The 18,920-nt window shown below is 58.2% G+C and overlaps 1 protein-coding gene across 1 annotated transcript in view; it reads right to left on the bottom strand.

Annotated features, from left to right (window-relative positions):
- The window catches only part of EPPK1 (epiplakin 1), a 38,789-nt gene extending 33,103 nt beyond the window's left edge, over positions 1-5,686 (bottom strand). The window contains exon 1 of the mRNA XM_054985198.1: positions 5,642-5,686. The gene's annotated coding sequence lies outside the window, so the exon portion shown is untranslated. The remainder of the gene's footprint in view (positions 1-5,641) is intronic.
- Between the last annotated feature and the right edge of the window lie 13,234 nt (positions 5,687-18,920).

The following is an 18,920-nucleotide window of genomic DNA, read 5'->3' as shown; positions in this document are numbered from 1 at the left end:
CATTGAAACTCTCCAGGTTACTGGTGCACCAGCACAGGCGCACACACATAAGAGGAAATGATACTGTGGCGAGAAGCAATTATGTGGTTTGGCAATTAGCGAGAAAATGGCTGCTAATGAAGCAATGTTTGGAGCACGGAAGGGCAGAGGGAAGCCTGGCTGGCCTGGGGTGAGGAGGCTGGGGACCCCCCTCCCCCCCAGTGAGAAGGCGGCAGATACAGCCGGGGCCCTGAAGGCAGCCACAGCTTGAACAGCAGCAGGGCAGCCCACGCGAGCTCTTGAGCCCCGGGCAGAGGAAGAAAGGCTCACGGAAAGGCCTTACGGCTCCCGGAGGCTTTGCCCCTGGGATCATGGCCCTGGCTCTCTTCCAGTCCACGGCTTGATACGCACCGGAGGAATCAGAGGGAGCCCCCGACCAGGCCAGAGGGACCCAGAAAGGCAGCCCAGGGGCAGAATACACCGGGCCGGGGGGAGGGCAAAGGAGGCTTGTTATGCGGAACCTGAAGGGATGCATTCCCTTGTTCTCTTTATTTAAACTACTTCTGTGCCCGTCTCTCTCTCCTGATCAAAGCAGGGTGCAAGGGCTGCTTCTCCTGAGATGCACCACCACAAGTGACTGATGGTGCCTTCCGCCCCGAGGCGTCCCTCTACAGCCTTCTCCGGCAAGAGAGGAGGCCCCAGGGACACAGGGAGCTGCCTGAGGCTGAATCAGGCCGCTGGTCCTTCAGAGGCAGTCCTGTCCACTCAGGCTGGCCACAGCTCTCCAGGCTTCAGGCCGAGGCCTTTGCCATCACCCGTGACTGAATATTTCTGTCTGGGGCTGCTGGGCCTTGAACCAGGACCTTTTGCCTGCTGCGCAGATGCTCTGCCCCTGAGCCACGGCCCCTCTCCACAAACCACAGGGCTGCCCTTGGGACCCTCCCCCCTTGCATGGCGTGTCCTGCATGCCTGCGCTTGAGCTGCAATCCCATGTGCGCCATTCCTCTGGCTGCACACCATGCTGGCGTCGCTACCAGAGCCAAGGTGTGGGTGCTCATTCTGCAGGCTGACTGACTCACTAAATTCCTTTCTCTAAGGCCCTCCCCCCCCTTAGCATCCCTCCTCCCCGGGACCATCTCGGCTTCTAGAGCCACTGCAAATGGCTCTTGACGTGCCCCTTGCAGCCAGAAGAGACGTGACACACAAGCACGAGTCTGGGCAGTTAGGTGGGCAGCCGTGTTGGTCTGCAATAGAACAGCAGGACTGGAGTCCGGCGGCGCCTTAGAGACCAGCCAGATTTCCACAGGATGAGCTTTTGGGAGCCGGAGCTCCCTCCTTCAGGCGCCATGTCTGCTCTGCTCTAACTCCCTCGAAAGCTCACACCCGGGAAATCCGGTTGGTCTCTAAGGCGCCACTGCAATCCTGCTGAAGCCCCAGTCTGGCCCTGCAGGTGGGAACGGTGGAGGGGCCCAGCCAGAAGTCCAACCAGAAGCTTGAATTGGGGGCAGGAATCCCTCTCACTTGAGACCAGTTCCTTGGGGTGGGTGGGGGGTGGGAGGGAATGTAGCCCAGCAAAAGAAGTGGGTTGCAATACACCTGCCCCCCCCCAAATAAAGTGGGGCACCGTATAGGAGGCCCTGACATGCTGCAATTCCTCACCCTTGAGAAACTGGAGTTTGACCAACTGTGTGACCAGGCCAGTGCCCCCCTGCCCACCCTGAGCCGCTGCCACCTTCGCCCACTGTAGAGCTCCACCCACGTTTCCATCTTGTCCCAAGACAGCCTGCACAGGAGTTGCCTCTGAAGGACACATGCACATCACAAGCAAAGAAATGTCATGCTGCCTTGAAGGGCCGTCCACAGAGGCCTCGACATCATTTACAAAGACATGCGTGCACGCATGCACACGCGTGCGCACACACACACACACACACACAGAGGTGTGTGTGGACTGGAGAGTCAGCAAAGAACAAGCAAAAAGAGTATTTAAGAAGCAGATAGTAAAACAAATTAAGACAAACAATAATCCTTCTTCAAATATATCAGGAGCAGAAAACTGGCTAGGGAAGTGGTTGGGCCGTTAGATAACCAAGGAAAATCAGGTTTTACCATAGAAAGATCGGAAGATAGCAGAGAACCAAACTAATTCTTCGTGTCTGTTTTAACTTTCGAAAACGTGGGGAATGCACCTACGCCACAGCCGCTGTTTGAGGGAAGTCTGTCTGAAAAATGGGGTCAGACGGAAGTGATCATAGAATCATAGAGTTGGAAGGGGCCATACAGACCATCTAGTCCAACCCCCTGCCCAGTGCAGGATCAGCCTAAAGCATCTCTGACAAATATTCATCCAGCCTCTTCTTGAAAACTGCCAGCGAAGGGCAGCTCACCACCTCCCTTGGCAGCTGATTCCACTTTTGAACAACTCTGACCGTGAAAAAGTTTTTCCTAATATCCAGCCGGTACCTTTGTGCATGTAGTTTTAGCCCATTGCTTCGCGTCCTACCCTCTGCTGCCAACTGGAACAGCTCTTTGCCCTCCTCCAAATGACAGCCTTTCAAATATTTAAAGAGTGCAATCATGTCCCCGCTCAACCTCCTCTTCTCCAAACTAAACATTCCCAAGGCCCTCAGCCTTTCCTCGTAGGGCTCAGTCTCCAGACCCCTGATCATCCTCGTCGCTCTCCTCTGCACCCTCTCGATTTTGTCCACATCCTTTTTGAAGTAAGGCCTCCAGAACTGCACACAATACTCCAGGTGTGGCCTGACCAAGGCAGTATAGAGAGGGGCTATGACCTCCTGCGATTTCAATGCTATGGCCCCTTTGATACAACCCAGGATTGAATTAGCCTTTTTTGCCACCGCATCACACTGACTGCTCATATTCAGTTTACAGTCCACTCTTACCCCAAGATCCCTTTGAGAAATGAAGTTTTAGGATTACTAGCCAGAGTGAAAGCCAGGAAGTCGGCAGGTCCAGACGGCTCCACCCAAGGCTTCTGAAGGAGTTCAGATAGGTATTACTGTTGATTTATCAACCAACACGTATGACTTGTCACTAGAATGGGCCTCTGTGCTGGATGACTAGCAAATAGCAAATGTCACCCCAATTTTTAAAAATGGGTCCAGAGGGGAACCAGGAAACCAAGTGCTAGTTCACTTAGTTTGTTCTAAGTGAATTAGTACAAACTGTTATTACGGATAGAATTATTACGTGCACCAAGGAACAAGGCCTGCTGCGGGAGAACCGGCTGTCTTCTGCAAAGAGAAGGCCGGCCTCAGCGATCTTTTTGAGTTTGGGGGCAGTTTGACGAACGTGGATAAGGGTGACCAGGCAGATGTTGTATACTTGGACTTCCAAAAGGCTGTTCAGAAGGTGCCTCGCCGATGATACCTGAGTAAGCTTAGCAGTCGGGGGATAAGAGGACGGATCTTCATACAGATTAAAAATTGGTTAAATGGCAGGCAGGAATAAATGCGACAGTTCTCACAACCGGGGGAGGGGGGATAAGCAGGGGGGTCCCACAAGGATCAGGATTGGCACTATTTAATTTGCTCAGACATGATCTGGAATTGGGGGTGAGCAGGAGAGTGGCCACGCTTGCAGAAGGTACCAAATTATTCCGGATGATGAAAACCAAGACAGATGGCGAAGAGCTCTGGGAGGATCTCTCGAAACAGGGTGGGTGGGCAACAACCTGGCAGAAGACGCTCAGGGTGGGTAAGTGTAAGGTGCGTAGTGGAATGAAAAATCCTAATTTTAAAAATATCTGAACTGGCCGAGACTGGGACTGAACGAGATCTTGTGGTTGCTGTGGAAAGGTCGATGAAAATACCAACTCAACATTTGGTTATAGCTAAAAAAACAAACTCCACGCTGGGGATTACTAGGAAAGGGACTGAAAATAAAATAGCTGATACTATAGTGCGCCTGTACAGCTCTACGGTGCAGCCTTATTGGGAATCCTGTGTGCCCTTCTGGTCACTGCAGAGCCTGAAAACGTCCAGCAGAGGGCAGCCAAGAGGATTCGGGGGGTGGCGCACCTTTCCTAGGAGGGGAGGCTGCAGATCCCGGGGCTAAGGGGGCGGGGGGCGGGGGGGGGTCAGGATAGAGGTTTATAAGATTATACGAGAGGGGGAGAAGGTGGACAGAGAGAACTTTTTCTCCTTCTCGTAGAATACTAGAAGTTGTCGGTACCAAATGAAGTTGCTGGGCAATGGATTTGTGACGGACCAAGGCAAATACTGCTTTGCTCAACAGTAATTAAACTGCTGCATTCATTGCCAGGGGAGGCGTGAAGGGCCACAACCACTGCTGGATTTGGGGGAAGTAAGCAGATTCCTGGAGGAGTGGTCCACCACTGGCTGAGCACAGGGGCCCTCCCCAGGGGCCAGCCACCACGTGAGGCTGGATGCTGGGCGAGAGGCACCTTCCCCGGTCTGGTCCGGCAGGGCTCCTACCCCTTCGAAACAACAGCACCCGCCAACAAAGCTCAGAAGGGCCCTGAGGACCCTGAGCCCCTGCTGGCTATGGGAGCGAGACGGCCTCAGGAGCCACTGGCCCAGCGCAGGAGACAACCGCCTCGCCTGGGCAGCAGCGGAGGGTTCCGATACGGTCCCCTTTGGGAGATGCAAGTCCCCGGCCAGAAGCTCCGAGTCTTGGCAGCTGGCGCAGCCCCAGCCCCCTCCATCGCTGCTCCGACAGGGCCCAGCAACACCCCTCCCCCCCGCACTGCTTTTCTTGCTCTTAAGGCGGGCAGCTCTCCGGCCAGATGCTTGTAAGACAAAATCCTTGGCCATCCTTGGCCAACCCACCCCAGCTGAGCTGGCACCAAGCACAGAGCCGGCAGCAAGGCCCTTGGCGATGCAGCAGGCGATTGGGCGGCCGGGAGAGTGCTTGGGAGGGAAGCCAGCCAGAGCAGCGGGCGCTCTGGGCACCACGGGCAACTGGTGGGGAGAGTTGGCGTTGTAGAGGGAGCTGCAAATGAAGGTGCAGCACTGGTGGGTACAAAACGTCACACACGGAGGAGGTGGCGGCCGTGGGCGGGCAGGCCTGTCTTTTTTGCTGCTCCATGCCAGCCCTTCCACTATCTGGGCGGAAGGAGAGAGAATTCCTCTGTGGGGGCCAGGAGGCAACTTCCCCCAGGCCAGTTTGGCCAGGGATCCTGACGGTGTTTTGCCATCTTCTGGGCATGGAGCGGGGGGTGGGAGGGGGTCACTGGGGGTGACTGTGGGGGGGGGAGGTAGTTGTGAATTTCCTGCATTGTGCAGGGTGGTGGACTAGATGCCCCTGGAGGTCCCTTCCAGCCCTCTGGTTCTATGAGTCCATTGCCCAGCAATGGGCAGAGCAATGCTCTCGGGCCTGGGGGGCACCTGGCATTGCTCAGAAGGGCCCACCCCCCCACACCCCCATTGTGAGTTCAAGGGGGCACGGGACCCTAGCAAACAGGCCAACAAGACAGCTGGTCCAAAGGTAGCCCGGCTTCCTTCTGCTAGGAAGACTCGCACACCTCCCACCACCTTCGGCCTAGAGGGATCAGCGCTGGGCTCCAGACTGCATTCCAAGCGTGCCTCTGCCGGTGCTCATCACTCCCTGGGCCGAGCAGAGGGGAACGCGCCAGTCCTCCCCCCTCCCCCCTCCTGCCCCCTGCCCTCCCCAGCCTCACCTGTACGTCCTGGGCCAGGCGGAGTGTCTGGGCCACCTGCCTCCTCCGGCTGCTGTTTCAAACTGCGCCAAGCTGGGATGGGGTTGGATTGAAACCTGCTTCGTGTCCCCGCCCCGGAATGACACACTGGCCCAGCCCTGCTGCTGCTGCAATATAAACATACACAAAAATGCACCTGGTTCCACGGCTCACACGCAGACCCGGGCACAGAGCAGGCCATGGGTCAGGCACACAGACACTTGCATGCTTGCCTTGGCTGGGCCAGGCAAACACATGCACGCACTCATCCACACGCTTTTGTTCCCTGTGCATTGCCTCTGCCTGTGCATCACCCGCTGCACCTGTGCTGCGCTGCTGCTGCAGTGGTGACTGCTGCTCTGAGCCCTGGCCATGCACCAGTGCTGGGTGCAAAGGCTGAGCTGGGAGGGCTGGGCGTGCAAGTCAGGACAGCAGCACGTGGGGGTGAGTTCCAGGAACAGAAAGGCTGTGGGCCGTGCCTGGTGCGCAGAGGTGCACATCCCAGCCAGGCTGCTGTGGGGTGCAGTCCAGGCCCCCATGGGGCAAGATGCAGGGCCTGCCCTCCCCAGTTTTAGTGCCCCCACCTCACTCTTCCCCTCCCCCCCTGGAGAAAAAGGCTGGGGGGAGCTTTCCCCAGGCGTGCTTGGGGAGGGAGCCTTCCCCCCCTCCACTCTCCTGCTACTCGGCCAGGGACGGACTTTAACAGGCAGCAGAGATGAAGCTGCACTTTGCCCTCCCGCTCAGATCAGAGCCGTTCCCCCGCCCGGCTTTTCTTTTTCCTTCATCAGCTGCAGAGCACGGCGGGGGCCCAGTCTCTCCTCAGTGGCCGCCCTCCTGCCTGCACCCCAAGCACTGGGACGTGCCCCCCATAGCTGAGGTCTTTCAGCCAGTGGTCGGGCCTGCAAAGCAGAGCAAGTGCTCACCTGCTGTGTTGGGTAGTCCTGCCCTCTCACCGCCCATGCAAAGCAGAACTCTCCAGGAAGTGAGCCAGGCCATATTTCCATGGAAGTGGCTCAAAACTGTATGCAAAGCATTTCTACCAAGGAAGCAGGGCCAGCTCACAGCCTCTCACGCACACACCCAGAGGCCCCCCTCTCCTTCTGAGAACTGCACACCCCTCTCCCGTGTCCCAGCTGTTCATTGTCTCTCTTGCTAGCGGCCGCTTCCTGCCCCATCCGCTCTCTCGGGCCATGGGCACCCAAGACGCTGAGATCACGTCTGGTGATGGCTCCTGCTGCTAGACTGACCAAGAACTGGGAAACGTGTGGGGCAGGCAATAGTCTTTGGGGAGGGGGGGCTGCCAGCCATCAGCGGTGCCAGCCTCATCAGCGGGGCCTCGTGCTTGCCTGCTGCGCCAGGTGAGCGGGCAGGGCGACTGCAGCTGGGCTGTGCCCTCTGGCCCAGGCCCATTCCTCCCACCAGGGGGCGCCATTGCCCAGCGGGGGCACTTCCCCAGGGCTGCACACACACACACACACACACAATTTCACACGCTTGTTTTTGCACGCCTGTCCTTGCCTAAGCCCCAAACAGATCCTGTCTCTCCAAGCCCTCTGCTTAAATGTTGATCCTTTCTCACTGGGACAGAGAAATGGGCACAAAATGCGTAATCTGCGTAATCCACCTAGAATCCCAGTGAGAAAGGACAGCTCTGAATAATGTAAATAAAATTAAAAATTAAACAAAAATATATCTTTGCTGATGTTTCTTCTCTTCTCCTTTTCCTGCCAACGCCTTGCCATTCAGTGTCACTGGGAACCCTTCTTCCTCTTGCCCCCTGAGAATCCACCCAAGTGAAACGCTGGATATGGGGCGGGGGGGGGGCACAAGATGGGCCCTTCCAGAAAATGCACTTTTCCCCACTGTGTCGCTGAGTTGTCTATCAAAGAATATGACTTGGGTGCTGACAGGAAAGAAACTGGGAAAGAGTCGGGGGGGGGGGGGTGGAGACCAGGAGAGCACGGGGGGGGGCAGGGAGAACGGCACCTCCTGCTTCCCAGGTGGGCGGGGTGGTGGTGGGGGGCGCAGTTCTGTAGAAAGGAGGGCCAGGCGCTCTGCCCTGGCTTGGGAGTGCTTCCTTTCCCATTTCCTCCTTCAGCGCTGCTAGTGAAACCAGACCCCACGGTTGAGTCCCGCTGAAGTCTTGGCAGAAGATAAGCCAGGCAAAGGACACCAGGGAGGGCCTGGCTGTAGCCCTCCTGAGCAGGCCCTGGCGCCTGGGACCCCCCTCATTCAGGCCGCCCCCCCCCCAACCCCACCTTCCTCCAATCACGTGCTCGCTGTTGCCTGGCTGGGAGCTCTCTCCAGGCCCACGCCTGTGCGCCCTTCTCGTGTGCTAACCCGCAGGGGCAAGGCTGCTGAGGGGCCGGGCATGCGTGAGAGCACATGAGCACGGCCCAAAGAATGACAGCAGGAAGCAAAGAAGCGCACTGGACAGGAAAGAGATGAATGGAAAGGGGCGAGGAGCTGAGAAGGGACAAGGATGTGTCACTGCTGGGGCAGGCGGAACTTCCCACAGCTGGAAGGAGGCTTATGGGTGGGGCTCCTTCTACAGAAAGCCGACCGGCATCTCCCGTGGGCTGCGCATTGTCTTGTGGGGTTGAGCTCGTCAGTAATCGGGGCGTCGTTTGTGTTTGAACTGAGTTCTCACTTCGCCAAGGCAAAGGAGTCAGGCGAGGTTTGAGTGCTCATGAGAAGCGGGGGGGGGCAGCAGTTCCAGGGCCGGGATTATGCCCCACTGGGCATGCGGCAGTTGCGGCAGCGGGCCAACCCCTCCACTCCTGCGGCATGCTCTTCTGAGAAAAGGGGACAGGGAGAAGGGACCTGCGCAGAGAACAACCGAGCAGCGGGAGGAAAACATTTCTCAGAAGTGTCCTCTGTTGCCTGTGAAATGCTGTGCCTGTCTGTGTGGCCCTGCGCCTGGGTGTGTTTGGACTGTGGAGGTGCGCAGTTTCCACACACGAGGCGGCAGGGCAGCTGCGCCACAGCCGGCCCAATCTCTCCCCTTCCCCTGCTGCTGCTTCCCCTGTTTTCCTGCTCCTGGTGGAAGCAGCACTCTGGTCGGTGGGTGCTGCTCTGCCTGCCCGCCCGCCCGCCCGCCCACCTGGGCGTCGTCTTTCCTCAGCCTTCTTGGGGGTGGTGCAGAAGGTGCCCTTGCCTGGACCAGCAGGGAAAGGGCCTCCAGCCTCCACTCGGCTGCCCAAGCTGGAAGCCATTCCGCTCCCAGGCTGAAGGGTGGGCAGCTGCCGGCCACCCACGCCTCACTCCCTCCGGGGCAGGCCGGACTCTGCCCTGGAGGAAGCCGGAGGAAGGGTCCCTTTCCTCCTCCTTGCCCAGGTTCTTGCTGGGGCGCCCCTTCCCCTAGCTGCCTGTGGGCCCCGCCCCTCCCCTCCTCTCTTCTCCTGGCCCTGGTCTGCCCCTGGATTGGGTGGGCAGAGGGGAGCCCTCCCTCCTCCCCATCCAGTCTGACTGTCCACTCTCAGGCCTGCCGGTGCTGGGGTAGGAAGAAGCCCCCTGGTGCATGCAATCCCAGCGTTTGGGCCTTGCACAGTGTTGCCCAACGTGGCTCAGGGAGAGGCGGGAGAGCCACCTGGGCTGGGCGTGATGCCTTCATAGCACTTGCCTGTGCCACCCCCCACCCCGCACACCCTGGACTTCTGAGAGGAGAAGCGGAGAGGGAAGGAAGCCCACCCCCCAACATTCACCCTGGTAGGGGAAGTGCTTGGGGAGGACTGGCTGAGGCGGGGGCATCTTTCGGTTTTAGTTGTCTTGCACTGAATGGGCACCTCTTCAAAAAAAAAAGAATGCTTTGCAGACCCCAATTTAAAACAATTTCATAAAACATAAACACATACAATCAGGCGGGGAGGGAGGAGGGCTAATAATTTATTTATTGTATTATTTATTATATTAGATTTTTAGTCCACCCTCCCTGCCAAGCGGGCTCAGGGTGGAGCACAACATTTTAATTTACATAAAAACACATAAAAACAGATAAAACATTACAATAAAATTTAAAACACTACATACAATAAAAACTTCTCCTCAGATGGATTTCAGACATGGCCCATATATCCATATCTATAGATATAGATATATAGGGGGCTGGACAGACTTTTTCAAGTCAAGTCAGGTATGGCTGGCGGGGGCCCAACCGAGCCTCCGCCGTATGCCTGGCGGAACATCTGTCTTACAGGCCCGGTGGAAGGATAATAAACCCTGCTGGGCCCTGGTTTCACCAGACAGAGAGTTCCACCAGGCTGGGGCCAGGACCGAAAAGGCCCTCACTAATAAGGGCTAGTGAGGGAGAACCAGAAGTCTTCACCCACTGGCAGAAGGCAATCGAGGGAGACGGGTGAACCTCCCTAGGGAGGGCATTCCCAAGTTCTGGCACCACCACCAAGGGTGCCAACTGCATGTGCCAGTTACACTGCTGGGGTCAGGGCTGGGGGGGGGCGACAATCTCCCTCTGCAACTGTGCTCCGGTTCTGAGTCCAGGCTCCTAGGGGCTCCTCCCCACCACCAACATCGAGTATGTGAGAGGTTTTATGGGAGTGGTGTCCTAAGGGACGTGTCCTCTCGCCCCCATGATTTGGCGAGGGATCCTGGGTTGCGGCCTCTGGGTGTGGTGACGGAGCAGGAAGTGTCTACCTAGCTGTACAGACCCTCCTGTCTGGGCTCGGCTGAGCCCCCCCACACACACACACAGGTGCATGCACGGCTTTGCACTGCCAGCCGCCCTCCTCTGACGAGGGATGGGGCGTGGCCAGGGGATTTCCCTCCTTCTCCCATCCGTTCCTGAGCAGAGAACCGGGCCCAGGTGTTTGGCTGCCTTGCCTGCAAAGAGGGAGGCAGAAGTGGGATCCCGGTTCCTGGTTCCTTATTCACACTTCCTAGTTCCTCATTTGTGAATCCAGCTAAAAATATTAATGACATTTTAAAAGCCCTATACTCCAGAATAAGCTTTGGTCTACCCCACTCATATACCCCACGCTCTGGGGCCTGTGCCCTGCAAGGGGGTGTATGTCTGACACCGTGCGCTTCTCTCCGGCATGCCCCCAGGAAACTCCTCCTGGAGAGCTACCCTGAGCAAGGAACTGGGGAAGTGCCGCGCGCCCTCTGTGCCGCCCACTGGTCCCTTGAGCCTCTGTCCTGCTGTCAGCAGTACCGAGGCCCTGGTAGGCACAAGGGATGGCCCAGCAGGTGAAGGCTGGCCGAGAAAAACCCTCCCCTCTTCCCAAGCCTTGTGGAACAGGAATGCAAGTCCAGAAGGCCCAGAGGGGTGGGGGGAGACAGGGGGTGCCCCTTCCAGGGCCATCCCGATTGCTTAGAGCAGCCAGAGGCAGAATAGAGCCCAGGGCAGGACGCGGCATCCAAGCAAGAAGAGCCCAGGGTGGAGCTGAGCCCTCCCGTAGACGGATTGGCTGACCTCTTTAGGGCTGCCTGAGGGGGCTGCTCCTGGAGACATTTGAAACAAGCCCCCAGCAGCTGCTTTGAAATGCAGGGATGTGGTGCTGGAGGAGGGGCCCTTTCCCCCTTGCCCTCCCCACTCCCACATCTGTCCTGTCTCCTCCCTGCCCGCCTAATAGCATCAGCAAAGATGTCGGGCTGGAGTCCGGCAGCACCTTATAGACTGAGTTGATTTCCAGGGCATCAGCTCGAGAGAGTCAGGCCCCCTTCCTCAATACGTCTTTACTACGTTTTAGATGGCATCAAGAGGTTCTCCCGTCGCTACAGGTGGTGCGCCTGTCAATACCTGGGGTGACATCTGGAAAGAGGAAATGCCCCAGAGCGCTCCTGGTGCCCCTCTCCTGCCCAAGAGCTCAGGCAGACCCCTGGTCTACTGGGAGGCTGCAGGTGACAGAAAAACAAGGGAGGTGACCAGAGTGACAGAAGAGAAAGACTGGGGGTGAATCTGAAAAACATGGACTAGAGAGCAGTTTTAACGCTTACTCGGTGGTGGCGACAGCAGCAAAGAAACCATATTTCTCTGCCCTCTGCCCAGGGCTGATCAAATGTTCCGGGCAGTTAGGCCTGTTGGGTTCCAGGCGACAGGAGGAGCTGGACTGCTCCACAGCCCACGGCGGTCGTTTTGCTAAGCACTTTGCAGATAAGATCTCTCCCATCCATTGGGCTCTCTATTTGCATACATTATCTGAGATTTAAGAATAACCCATACCCCACTGAAGCCTTGTTTTGTCCCTCCTGGGCAACCACGCCTCTCTTCCGCAGGTCTCGTCCCATGGGACTGTCCATTGCACACAGCCCCCTAATCCAAACCAGCCGCTCACCAGCGATAGCGGCCTGCCTCACAGAGACCGAGGCCAGATGCCCACTCTGCCCATGGCCACTCCTGCAGCACTGCGCCAGGATCGGACGGCATCGCCTCAGCCGTGCCCTCACGGCTGCTCTGAGCAATGGGCACCACTGGGTGGGAATAGCGTCTTCTGTGCTCAACCAGACTGCAAAAGCAAAGGGAAATGGCGGCATCCAGAAACCGGTCAGGGTCCTAGGACAATGTGCGCTGCTGGCAAGCCACCACAATTCAGCAAAAATATTTCTGAATGAATCTCCGAGATGAAATTGCTAGATTAGAATTTGTTGGGAAGCGTCATTACGTTTGTCCAAGTCTGGCTCAAGATGAAGGCGTTCGGGAGGAGAATTGGCTTAGCAAAACAAGGAAGTAATTACAGTAATTCCGTAATCGGCAATGACTGCCGTTGTGAATATTCACTGTGCTTATCTTGTATACATTTGAGCTTTACATAGGAATGTCACCGTCTACAGCTCTCATATTTAATTAAATTCTTGTCTGTTAACTGAAGATATACTATCCGTCTGATGATGTAAACTCTTGACAGCCACAATAAATCTGTTATTTTAAGGGGCTGTGAAAAAATGAGCAGTTGGCCATTCATCTAAGAAACACATTAAGAGTAATCCCAGGGGAAGCCCAACACCCTTGGGGCTGGGCTGGCCCCCTTGGAGCTGGCCTTCCTCCGTCCAGCTGGCAGGAGGGGGTGGGCAGGTGCCGGACAGGGCGGAAGCTGGCAGGAATGGTCAGGATGGGCAAGGGAAGAGATTGTGGCACTGGAGGGAGGACAAGGTGGGAGCGAGGCAGGGGGTCCAGGGAGGCAAAGGAAGGGCCCCTTGAGAGATGGAAGGCGAGGCTGGCTGGGGCCTTGGGAAGAGAGAGAGAGAGACACACACACACACACACACCGCTCTCAGGGAGGTGCCACAACAGTCTCAGGGGGGCCATTCCTGCCACTTGCTGCTTCCACCCCAAACTTGCCAGTCCAGATTCTACCCTTTGTGGCTGCTGCACACAAGACCACACCTGGCCCCGGGTGCCTGCAAGAGAGATGCCCTGAAGGGCTTGCTTTGCAGGGCGGGCCCATGAAGGGCCTGCTGAACACCTCCTGCTCAGAAAAGCCGACGCCTTGGCACGGCAGGCACCGGGGAGAAAGGCAGCCAAGACTTAATGGCCTGCCTGTCTCAGTGTTTGCCGTCACGGAGATTGGCCGTGAAAGCCCAAAGAGACGCATTTGCTTGCAGCTGCCCCAGGAGGGGCAGGCACAGGATGGCAGGGTATTGATGGGAGGGGTGTGTGTGTGTGGGGGGGGGGTCTGGTAGCTTCTCCCCTTCCTTCCTTCCTTCCTTCCTTGCTTCCTTCCTTCCTTCCTGTGGGAAAAGAGACGGGAACGCCCTCTGAACTGAAATGCACAAAGCATCAGGCAGCTCCTAGACTTCAGGGCTTGTGGCAGGGGGGGGGGGGTCCCTGTGACTCCACAGTGGGGGTCAGCCTCTCTCCAGGAAAGGCAGGCCATGTGCTGGAGATGGCCATTGGGGCCTGGAGACCGCCCCCCCCCCCCCAGGGCTGTCACGGGTTGCCTGGCTGAGGCTGGGTCTAAGAATCCTCTGCGGTCCCCAAGCCAGACAGCCCTCCCGGCTCTTAAGCATTCTGGGTTGCCGCTTGAGAGCAGCCCCCTTACTCACTGCCCTGCTCATGGGGTGCTTCTCGCCGGCCTTCCTTGCAGGGAGTGCTGAGCCCTCCTTTTTCAGCTGTGGGGGCCACGGGACTCTGTTCCCAGGACTTCCTGCCCACCCACCCCGGCTGAGCGATGGGAGCACTGCTGTAGTCCAGATGCAGCAGAGCTTGGCACCAGGCGAGCCCCCCCCCCCCCCGTGCCATGTGGCTCTGGTGGCCCAGCTTCCAGCCCCGGCGCCTGGGGCTGCTCTGAAGCCCCCCGGTGAAGGGGGCGTCTCCGGCTTGCAGCGAGTGCTCCCTTCAGCACCGGGGCCTCCAAAGCAGGCAGCCTCAGAGCTGGGCCTTTCCAGCCCGCAGCACAAACTGAACGGCATCTCCCCTGCAGGCACGTGTGCCCACCCCCACACACACACACTGTTTGCTGGGCAGGGCCCTGACCAAGGTGCCTCTTCCCCATCCCAGGGCCTGTGCTTAAGGAGGAGGCCTGTGGTCCAAGGAGAAACCAGGCCGCCCTTCTGACCCTTCGGAGGCCCAGTCACCTCTAAACCCGCCAGGCCAGGCCAGGCCAGGCCAGGCAGGGCTGGCTGCTGCAGGCGTAGCAAGGGCTTGGTTGCTCGCAGTTGCTGTGTGACTGCGCGGCATCTGCCCACCCTCTCTCTGCAGCCCCAGCCCACCTCCGGCATGCATCTTTCTTCAGCAGGCAGCCAACAGCACAAGGCAGTCACCTGCATAAGGAAGGAGGACTGCCCTGCCGCCCCAGGGAGGGGATGTTGGGAGCCAGCAAGGGGCGGCCGGAGTATTTCTCCCAGGGACAAAGCTCTGCTAAGAAGGGGAGGACTGAGGGAGGGAGGGAGGGAGGGAGGAACAGGGCGGTGCTTCCAGCTGGGGGCCGTGGCCCCAGCCAGGCTCTCCGCTCCAGACCAACCCTCTGCGGGAGGCTCATGCACACACCCCGCCCAAATGTCCAAGTTGCGCCTCCAGAGTCACGGGGCAGAAATAGCCCTCCTCTGCCTTTTATTCGAGCAGCCGCTTGTGTCAGGCATGGAGGGTGGTGGTGCTTTTCCCATGGGCAGTGGAGACCTCCCTAGATCCACGGCGTGCCACTTCCCGCTCACCGGAGAAACGGTCCTGGGCTGGATGGGGCCCTGGCCTTGTTCGTGATCGCAGCCAAAGCCGGCACAGCCCTTGCTGCAGAAGGCCCCCAGTCCCGTCCGGCTGTCTCCAGGTGAAAAGCTGGCTCACTGCAAGTAGTCCGTGCTGAGCTAGACGTGGCTGGCTGGCTGCACCCGGTAGGAGCCAGGAGTGTTTCCGGTGAGATCTCTGCCTTGGCAACAGCCATGGGGGCAAAGCACAGCCTCATCACCAGGGTAACGGGCCTTGGGGTGCAGATGGCGTTTCGCCAGCACTGTGGGCCGCATTCTCCCGACGAGGAGGAGCAGGAGGCGGTGGTGGGTGCTGGTGGATCCTTAGCTGCAGCCTCTGGCATGCAAGAAACCCGGCAAACCTGTCTTCTCCCAAGGGAGAAGAGCTCAGGGGCCGCAGCAATGCCTTGGCCGAGGGCTCGGAAGAAGGAGATCACGAGGAACAAAACCAGCCTGTGCTTGAGAGGGTGTTGGTTGAATCGGCCTGGAAATGTTATACCTCAAAGAGCGTCTCTTTAACCACAAGACCAGGAGGATCCGGGGCCTCCACTGTGGTGGCTGCGGAAAGAAAACCTCCAGGAAGATTTAAATGTTGGCCCAGGTGGCCTCCGGCAACATGTGTAAGAGACGCGGTCACTGTGTCTAGGCCACTACAGGACCACCGTTGGCCCCCAGTGGGCCCCTGCTCCACCCTGAGAGACCCCGTGGCGGGGGGGGGACTTTGCTTCTGACTTGGGGGTCTGCTGTCAGAGGGAGACGCGGCCACCGTTGCCCACATGTTAACATCAGAAACAGCCAGAGGGCTAAGTGGCGCGAGGTGCAAAAGCCAGGGGGTGGCTGGGGCCGGGCTACCCTCCCACCTGCCCACCCTTTGGGGAGCTTCCTTTGGGCCCCATGCCCGGGCTTCCCCATCCTGGTGTCGACAGGATAAACGGAGCACACAACTGGGGAAGGGCCCCACAGGGGAAACGCGGCGCACCAGGGCCGAGTGCGCTGCTGGATCAGGGAGCCATGCCCCACAGGTGCACAGGCCAGGCTGGCCAGCGCACACTTCTGTGTCTCACACGCTGGAGCTGCAACGCTGGCTAAGGAAACAGACAGAACTTGTGAGACTGGAAGAAACTCCCTCGAGATTTGCTGATCCAAAGGAGAAAAGCACAAGTCTGGACAACACCGGAAAGGCAGCACAACCTGTTGTCGTTTGCATTTGCCAACACACACACCAACCATGCAGGTTCAAGCCAGGGCATAATTTAAAATGGTTTTGAAACCACTTGGCCTTTTATGGGGCTTATGCGCTCCGTCTCATAAGACAACTGAGCAGCGCTTCGAAGTGGGGGCGTCCTTTCGCCTGCCTTTGCCAGCAGCGCAACCTGAGAGCAGCTCCACCTCACATCCCTTTTCCACACCGGCAGCTGAGCACCACGAGAAGGCCTGGGAGGGAGGGAGGGAGGGAGGGAGGGAGGGAGAGATTGCCTGCCTTTCTCCCCAGTGGGAACGCAAAGCAGCTTGCATCGTTCCTCCTGTTCATCCCCACAACAGCCCTGCGATGTAGGTTAAGCTGAGACGGTGTGACTGGCCCAAGGTCACCCAGTAAGCTTCCAAAGCCGAACGGGGATTTGAACCTGGTTCTCCCGGATCTCAGTCCAACCCTCTAACCACTACACCACGCTGTCTGTCTGTGACCTCTCCCTCCGCTGCTGGTTTTCCATTGAGCCCAAACCAGGGCACCCAGGGAACGGCAAGAGCGTGCACACTGCCGAGCGTCGTTTGGCCGGTCCGAGCCAAAGGTGGGGCTTGACTTTTCCGCACAGCGCTTCGGAGTTGCCTGGGTGGGTCTGGCCGTGCCATCTGCTCCAGCAGTGCAATCAGGGAAGGAAGTGTTGGCCAGGGGACTGGCCAGTGGGGAGAAACAGGCCGGCTTTAATGGCAGGGGGCTCTGAAGTGGACGAAAGCCGTCCTTTGGGATCGAGTTCAAGCAAGAAGGCTGGGATCACAGAGCTTGTCAGAGAAGGAAGGGATGTTGGGGCCAGACTGGACGGCTGAAAGGCAAAAGCCTCCGGAAGAGAATGAGAAGACAGGCAGCTACGTTTTCACTCTGGGCACAGGCAGCTCGGCAGGGCAAGACAGGCAGTGTGCCTGGAACGGGTGGACGGGGGCTCTGATTCCGAGAACCCCGAGTGCCCCCCTCCCTATGAGCTGGGCGGCCAGGGCAGGCATCACCCAGCTTGGCTCCTTTTGGAGAACAGCACTCTGGTCATTGCGGTGTGTGTGCGTGTAACATTTCCTTCATGGGCAGCTATATGAACGGAGCACACCGGAGGGGTCCTGGAGGCAGCAAATCCACTGCCCTTCCATGGGGTGGGGGGAGGGGGGGCTGTGCTGGCAAGGCCCCTCCGCCAGCTCACACTTGCCCCAGCCGGACCGCCTGCTGTTGCGCTCCTTTCCCCCAGGCTCGTACCTGCTGTTCCTTCACACACACACACACACACACACACACACACAGCTGCTCTGCCGTTCACCTTCTCCAGGTCCTTTGGGGAAGTCAAAGAGAGCGCTCCAGGAGCCATTCCAGAACAATTTGCTCCCTGGAGGAAACGGGTGTTCCTCTTGCCCAGGGCCTGGCTCCGGTATCCTCCACCGTGACTGTGAGTGGGCAGCAATCACACCGTACCCTTCCCTCCGCTCCCCGCCCAAAGGGTGGCCAATCTCCCCTCTCGTTCTAAGAGGCTTCGTCACGCCACGAAACAAGAATAAATGAACAGGATAACAAGAAATCAAGGGCTTGACACAGGACGGGATGATTCACTAACTGCTCACATGGAGAAGAGGCACCCACGTGGGACACCAAGACAGAAGGCACCGATGGCCTTTTATTCCAACCAAGCAGAACAAACTTAGGTGCCCGTCTCAGGCTCTCTGGGACGCTTCATCAGGCCAAGTGCTTACATGCGGGGGAGGGGATCCCTGGGGCCAAGATCCGTGCCTGCACATGAGCCAGTCCTCAGGCCGAGTCTGCACAGAAGACTTTGCTGACTTCAGGAGGCACAGGGCGTGGCGGGTATCGGGGCAGCCTTGGCATGCTGGGAGCAAGGAGGGAAAAACGAAAGGCAGCGCAACAGCCAAGCGTCGATCAGGGCCCCTTCAAAGGCCTCGCGCGAAAGGGGAAACGTAGCAGCAGGGCCCTGGGCAGGCGTTCCAGGTACGGCCCGGGAGCGCTCCTCCCCGGGAGGCACGCAGGTCGCTTTTCCCCCAGAGGGTTCTTATCTCTTGACTGTGGTTTGTTTGCTGGGTCTTGATATGTGGATGGGCATTTTATGAGTCTGCCTCTTGAACGGATTTTTGCGGAAGAGGCAGGAGAGACAAGTTTAAAGCATGTCCTGCAACGAGGGAAACGCTTCTTCTGAAATCCGGGGCCTGCTCCGTCAGAGGCCGGCCATTCATCTCCGAGGCTTTGTGCAGCTTGGACTGTGGGGGGACCTGCTGGCCTGAGGGCTTTGGCCTCCGGGGAGGAACGTGCGGTGCCCACAAAAGGGCTCGGCCTCCTGTCAGGTAAGGCTGCTGGGCAAGGCTGGCTCAGAGGAAAGCAGCGCCCCTGGGATGTTGGAGGGAGCAGAGGGTGGCGCCACGTTCCTCTGTGCACAGCACACCCGTAGGCGTAAGGGGGTGGCAGTGCAGCTGGCAAGGCTGGTAGGGCACTTCCTACCTTTGGTCAGCTCTGCTGCTGTCTTTGTAACCCAGAACACGACTCTTGGGGGTTTGGATTCCTTCCTTCCTTCCTTCCTTCTCGCGGACGCCTTCTCTTCCTTCTCGCGGACGCCTTCTCTTCCTGCTTCTCTTTCTAACCGCCACGAGGGCAAGGCGCGCTCTCTGCGATCCGTTCTAGCGTAAAGAGACAGACGATCCTTCCTTTCCTCTCCAGAATGGGTTTCCTTGGCAGTAAAGGACTTCTGTTTCTTTCTGAAATCAGCAAGCCTCGTGTGAACTTCATGGCAGAAATTGCATCTCCCTTTTGCTGCCCAAAGCAAGGAAGGCCCGGAGGCAGAGTCCCGGTGTGAGGCAGAGGCCTCCAGTGGGCCTGGCTTGTCTCCATCAGATGCAGGAGAGGCTTGGCTCCATGCCCCCCATC

The sequence above is a fragment of the Eublepharis macularius genome, chromosome 7 (genome assembly GCF_028583425.1).
Source record: "Eublepharis macularius isolate TG4126 chromosome 7, MPM_Emac_v1.0, whole genome shotgun sequence".
NCBI lineage: Eukaryota > Metazoa > Chordata > Lepidosauria > Squamata > Eublepharidae > Eublepharis > Eublepharis macularius.
This window is presented reverse-complemented; position numbering and strand designations above follow the sequence as displayed.